The sequence below is a fragment of the Mus caroli genome, chromosome 4, assembly GCF_900094665.2.
Source record: "Mus caroli chromosome 4, CAROLI_EIJ_v1.1, whole genome shotgun sequence".
In the NCBI taxonomy this organism is placed as follows: domain Eukaryota; kingdom Metazoa; phylum Chordata; class Mammalia; order Rodentia; family Muridae; genus Mus; species Mus caroli.
The window spans coordinates 122652785-122658700 of record NC_034573.1 but is presented as its reverse complement, the minus strand read 5'-3'; the positions used below and the strand labels follow the sequence as shown (position 1 = coordinate 122658700).

Below are 5916 nucleotides of genomic sequence, written 5' to 3'. Positions count from 1 at the left end.
CCTCCCCCTCCCCCTTCCCGGCGCTGCCTGCCAGGCTTCGAGCCGAGCCCAGCCGAGCCGCGGGCCCCGGTGGAAACAAAGACCGATCGCACCGCGGGCACCGCAGCCACGGGGTCCGGCGGACCGGACTGGGGGCGCTGGGCCCCCCCACAGTGCGCTGCACAAAAGAGCCTGGCCGGCCGGTCCCCAACAGCGTCTATTGCTGGGCAGGAGGCGCTACTTACCGGAGTGCTGGGCTGCCGGCTCCGTGGGTCCGAGCCAGGCGAGGGGTTTCGGGGGGCGTCTATCTTCCGCCGGCGGCAGCGACACGGGCGCCCGGCTGCTGGGAAGAGGAGTCGTAGAGGAGCCCTGAGCCGCCTGCCGTCGCTGACAGCATGGCTCGCGCCTCGGCTCACATTCTCCGCCGCTAACTCCGCTGGACACGGCCCCCCGCTCCCGCGGCGTCCCCCCCACCACGATTACTCCTTCGCTATCTGCGCCCCACTCGCTTCCCCAGCCGCTCACACACTCTCACAGCCCTGGACACCCCCGCCCCAACCCCCCAATTGCAAACCTGGGAGGGAAGGCGCCCCGCGTAGTCCTCCTGCTCCTCCTCCGCCGCCCTCCTCCCTCCCGCTCTGTCTGTCTGTCTGTTTGTCTGCCTGTCTCTATTTCTCTCTCTCTCTCTCTGCCTTTCTCTGCTCTCCGAGCTGGGTGGGAAAAGGAAATGAGGACAGAAAGCAGACGCTGGCTTTGGGTGGTGGTAGCTGGATTCCCTCTCTCCCTCCCTCCTCCCTCCTCCCCTCCCTCCTCCTGCCTTCTGCTCTCTCCGCTGCGAGCGGGGCTGAGCGCAGCCTGGCGGGTGGCTCGCTCTGCCCGCCCGCCCGCCTGTCTGTCTGTCTGGTCTGCCTCGCTCGCTCCCTCCCTCCGTCTCTCGCCCTCGCCCTGCCTGCCTGCCTGCCTCTCTCCGTCTCCGCCGCCGCCGCCGCTGCCTCTGCGAGCTCGCCTTACCTTCGCTGCTCACCATCCGGAACCCCAGGGGGGAGCGCGCGCAGAGCACGCCGGGACTTGTAGTCCCCGTTCGGCCGCTCCGCGCGCTGTGCGGGCGGGGCCACTCCGGCTGCTCCGACGGCGCGGCCCGGAGCGGACCCTGTGCCGGAGTATCCCTGGCCCGGATGAATCCCGTTTTATCTAGGACGGCTGATCCTCCTCAAGGGTTAGGAACATTCCGGGAGTTGCGAGGCCCCTACTCGGGGCTCTGGCTGCGCCAAGGTTGCGGGTGGTAGCGCAGGGGCGGGGTCTGAGAATAAAATGAGTGGAATCGGGCTTCAGAGGATGAGCCAAAAGGGCTGCGACTTTCTGGGGTGTCCCAAACACATTGAGAGGGCCCATGGAGAGACGAGAGGACCTACACTCTCAATTTGGGGACGTTTTTCCTATCAGAAGAGGCATTTGGCAAGAAAGCCGCTCTGGAAACGCCACAGTCTCCGCATTTCGTGGCCCTTCGCCTCAAACTCAGCCCTGGATTTAGTTCTTCCAGCGCCTACTTTTTATTGTCGTCCATGGGCGGCGAGGGCGCAAAAAAATTCTGGACAAAGTGTAGATACCATGCCTTTTCCTGAATTTGAACAATTGTTTGTGAGCGGAATTCAACAGTTCTCCAGCGCCTGCTGCGGCGTGGGGGCTGGGCGCAGCACTTTCACCTACCTCCTCTTCAGGTCACATCTGTTCTCCAGCCCCTGGCTCTGGGCCCCCTGCCTTGCCTATCCCACAGATGGGAATGTGCGCCTCTGAGGAAGGCTTTGTTACCCCCAGGGAGGTGGCTGGACAGCTCTGAAAGGAGAATTGCCGCGGCTGCCATTTACTGAGCACCCGGGCAGCACGGGGGGCCTTGAGCCTTGCAGCAGCAACCCTACGAGACAGACCTTATTTCTATTTTAGATATAAGAGTTCCGGAGCCCAGGTGTCCCGATTAGAAAGCGCTGGATTCAGCATCTGGATAATTTCAAAGCTTCCTTCCTTAACCCTTGGGCGGTAACAGAGTGGTGATCCCCTCTACTCCCCCCCGCCCCCCCCCATCCTTTACTGTACACCTTGCTTCCCTGTGTCTATGTGTCCTCCCTTGGCACTAAGGTAGACAAGGTTTGCAGGAGAAACAGATGAGTGATGCAGTGGTCACTGCCCTGCTACCTGGCTATTGACTGCTTCTGAGCTGATCCCAACTCATGACTGTGTCTGACATTCCCTTGGCCAGTGTCTGCCAACTTAATCCATCTTGCCCCATGTCCTAAGCTTCTCTAGCAATGCCTTTACCCCCTGATCCACCTGCTTCTGATGCCTTCTTTGCTCTTGCAGGGTAATTGCTAGTCAACATATGTTCAAAGTAGATGGTGACATTATGCTAACAACACATCCGCATCACCATCCCCATCCCTCCATCTCTCCCAGTCCCTACCTATAGAGCAATTGACATTTTTCCAGAAAGCAAGTAACAGGAGAGGCTCAAAAAAGCACACCCACTAATGTGGCATCGTGGCACATGTGGCCAGCTGGAGAGGCCTCTATCTAGGGGCCACTTCTCTTGCAGACAAAGTAACCCCAAGAACTGATTATGATATGATCAGGTATTAATAAAAGCAGAAGGTGCTTTAGAGATCCTTTGTAGCTTCAAATCTCAACTCTGAGGTCATCACAAGCAGAATTTTTGGTGTCTTGCCATAACTGCCGCCCACAGGGCAAACTTTAGTGCTGATGGGTGTGAGAGACTCCCAGGTCTGCCAATCTTTAATGCCTCACCCACCTTTACCAAGGATAGGAAGACCCTTACTGCTTGAATTAAATGTAGGCAGAGGAATGGGATGAGGTCATAGAGAGCCCCCAGGAAAGATGGGACTAATCGATATTCAAGAAAAGCATAAAGGGGGCGGGGGGAATGGCTAGTTAGGTGGCAAAAGGCACACGAAAAAGAAGTTAGGTAGAATTTTCCAAATATGCTCCAAGTTCTCCAGGCTGCTTCAGGTGTCCCCTCTGCAGAAGTAGTGGGTAGCCCCAAAGTGTTGCAGATTCCTAGAAACAAAACACAGCAGAGCCTTCCTGGAATTTAGGGACAGGTTTTTCTTATGGAGCCTTTCCAAAGTATGTTGGGGAAGGGTTCCCCCAAACTGCTCATGAACTATTACGCGGGATGCTGCTGCCACCTAGTGTCCAATCTCCATACCTGCTCCGGTGATTTAAGCTGAAGAAGAGCTAGGGAGAGTCCCTCTTTCTGGGGTCAGCTTCCTCCAACCACATTTGTTTCACTGGAGACAAAACCTAATATATTCAGACCCAGGAAATACTGCTTGAAAGTAAAGATAAAACTGTGGGGACCTAAGGTTTTAAAGGCCGTGTAAACTGGGACCCAGGTACACCTGGGCTTGCCTTTATTTGTTGTGTGTTAATTTGTCAGAGGCCCAGGTTTCCATGAGTAAAATAGACTCAGGTTCCTGAATGGTATGTGCCTGTAACCCCAGCATAGGGAAAGTGGAAGCAGGAGAATCAGAAATCTAAGGTCATCTTCAGCTGTACAGGTACACAAGGCCAGCCTGGGCTACATGAGACACTCCCTCTAGAATAATAAATAAATAAATAAATAAATAGAAAACTGGCGAGGTAGAGGAGAGATTCTTAAGTTATAATAAGAATGGCAATGACAGCTGGGCAGTGGTGGCACACTCCTTTAATCCCAGCACTTGGGAGGCAGAGACAGGCAGATTTCTGAGTTTGAGGCCAGCCTGGTCTACAAAGTGAGTTCCAGGACAGCAAGGGCTATACAGAGAAACCCTATCTCGAAACAAAACAAAACAAAAGAACGGCAATGGGATTCATAGAAAGGGGAGAAACGATGGGTGCCCCCTCTCTGAATACCAAGGTTCTGGGGCTTCCAGAAAGGAGGTCTGAATTGCTATAGAGTAATTCAGTTTCCTCCATACAAGAAGAAACTGAGACCTAACAAGCTTTCCTGAACTTTCCTGAGCCACTGAGCTGCAGATCCAAGAACAAGATGTGTCCTGGACTAGAGCCACTCTGTCCCTGCTTTACTCGCCATCAAATGCAATGGCTAGATCTAGGGTCCAGGAGATCAGGGTAGCAGGAAGCCCCCCTGACAGTGAAAACTACTATGGGGGGGGCACTTTACCCTTCTTCTGAGCCCAGCCCCTCTCCCCTCCCCTGCACAATCCTCCCACATTCCTCTAGGCAACAGGAAACCCCAGCTGCAGCCCAGACTTCAAACAGCTCCTCCCTCTGGGGCAGGGGGTGTGGGAGGAGAGGCCAGAGGCCACAGGGCAAAGGTCAGCTTTGTTCCTGCCAGAGGTGGTGAGGGACCTGGAGAAGACAGAGGGGGGCAGGGTAAGGTCCTTGACGGTCACACGGCATATGTGTAAATTCCTGTGTCCATCAGGGTGTACAAGGTCCTGGCTCTCTCCACTGAGTCTTGGGGGGTAAGTGTGTGTCCTTGGCTTGCCTTCGGTTATCTCTCTAACTGTAGGTCAGCACATTGTTGTCTGTCTGTGTGTGCTTAGCCTGGGACACCACTGATAATTCCGTAGGTGTTATCAAGTATAATGATATGCTCAGTTCACGGGCCTGGTCAAAGCTATGTGTCCTAGAAGCATGACCTAGTGTGGTTGTTCCATGTGTTCAGAGTGGATGTCCTCCTGCCTCTTCTGTTATCCCTCCTCCACCCTAGTCACCAGGAGTTTGGGATTTGGTCTCGTTTACTCCCATGGTCAAAACTCAAAGTGGCAGCTGAGCTCGTCATGCCTGGAATCCCAGCGCCGGTATTCAGGAGGCTGGAGTTTGAGGCTAATGTAGATGACATATTTCCTAGCCAGCCTGAGGCATGCCCCCCACCTCACCCCAAGCCCCATCTCAAAAGCAAAACAAATCAGGGGCCAGAGGGTCACAGCGTTTCAGCTGGTCTCCTAGAAGATCAGAGTTTCTTGCCACTAATTGTGATTTCAGCTCGGGTGCAGGGTGGGCGTGGGGGAATCTTTGGTATCCACAGACACTGTATACACACACACACACACACACACACAATTTTGAAAAACCCCACAAAACTCTATTTTGCCTTCTAACGCTGTTGTCCAAGGGTTAGAATTCCAGCTAAGCACATGGCTGACCAGGACTTCAAATAATTCACCATCTCCATTTTTGGCACTAACCCACTGTCATACCTAATTCGACTTTCCAGCAGCTTCATTTCCTGCCTCTGCATCCACTCAATTCTGTCTTTTTTTTTGTTTTTGTTTTGTTTTGTTTTGTTTTTTTTCGAGACAGGGTTTCTCTTTATAGCCCTGGCTGTCCTGGAACTCACTTTGTAGACCAGGCTGGCCTCGAACTCAGAAATCTGCCTGCCTCTGCCTCCGGAGTGCTGGGATTAAAGTTGTGGGCCACCACCTCTGGCTTGCCTTTTTTTAAAATAAGGGTTTTGGTGTTTTATTTTTTTCCCCTTTGTTACAGGGTTTCAAATAGTTCAGGCTAGCCTAAAGCTTACAATGTAGCTGAGGATGACCTTGGATTTTTTGATTCTCCTGCTTGTACCTCCCAAGTGCTGGAATCACGGGTTTGCTGCAGCAGGCTGGGACTTTCCACCCCCTTTTCTTCTCTCACCTCTCTCTCTTTTGAAACAAGGACTCTCCATACATAGCCCAGGTTCGCCTCAACTTCACAATCCTCAAATGCCCAGCCCTACTCCCCACTCTTTTTCAGCTGCATTAGAAAACAAAGAAGTGGGCTGGCGAGATGGCTCAGTGGGTAAGAGCACCCGACTGCTCTTCCGAAGGTCCAGAGTTCAACTCCCAGCAACCACATGGTGGCTCACAACCATCCGTAACGAGATCTGGCACCCTCTTCTGGAGTGTCTGAAGACAGCTACAGTGTACTTATATATAA

At 53.6% G+C, this 5916-nt stretch overlaps 1 protein-coding gene across 6 annotated transcripts in view; it reads right to left on the bottom strand.

Moving 5' to 3' along the window:
* The window catches only part of Ahdc1 (AT-hook DNA binding motif containing 1), a 72964-nt gene extending 71951 nt beyond the window's left edge, over window positions 1–1013 (bottom strand). For 5 of the 6 annotated variants that reach the window (XM_021159463.2, XM_021159462.2, XM_021159465.2 and 2 more), the window contains exons 1-2: window positions 554–872; window positions 225–319 (exon numbers count right to left, since the gene is read on the bottom strand). The gene's annotated coding sequence lies outside the window, so the exon portion shown is untranslated. Of the gene's footprint in view, window positions 1–224; window positions 320–553; window positions 873–990 lie in introns of those variants that run through there. The other variant, XM_029475885.1, reaches the window with a different exon arrangement.
* Between the last annotated feature and the right edge of the window lie 4903 nt (window positions 1014–5916).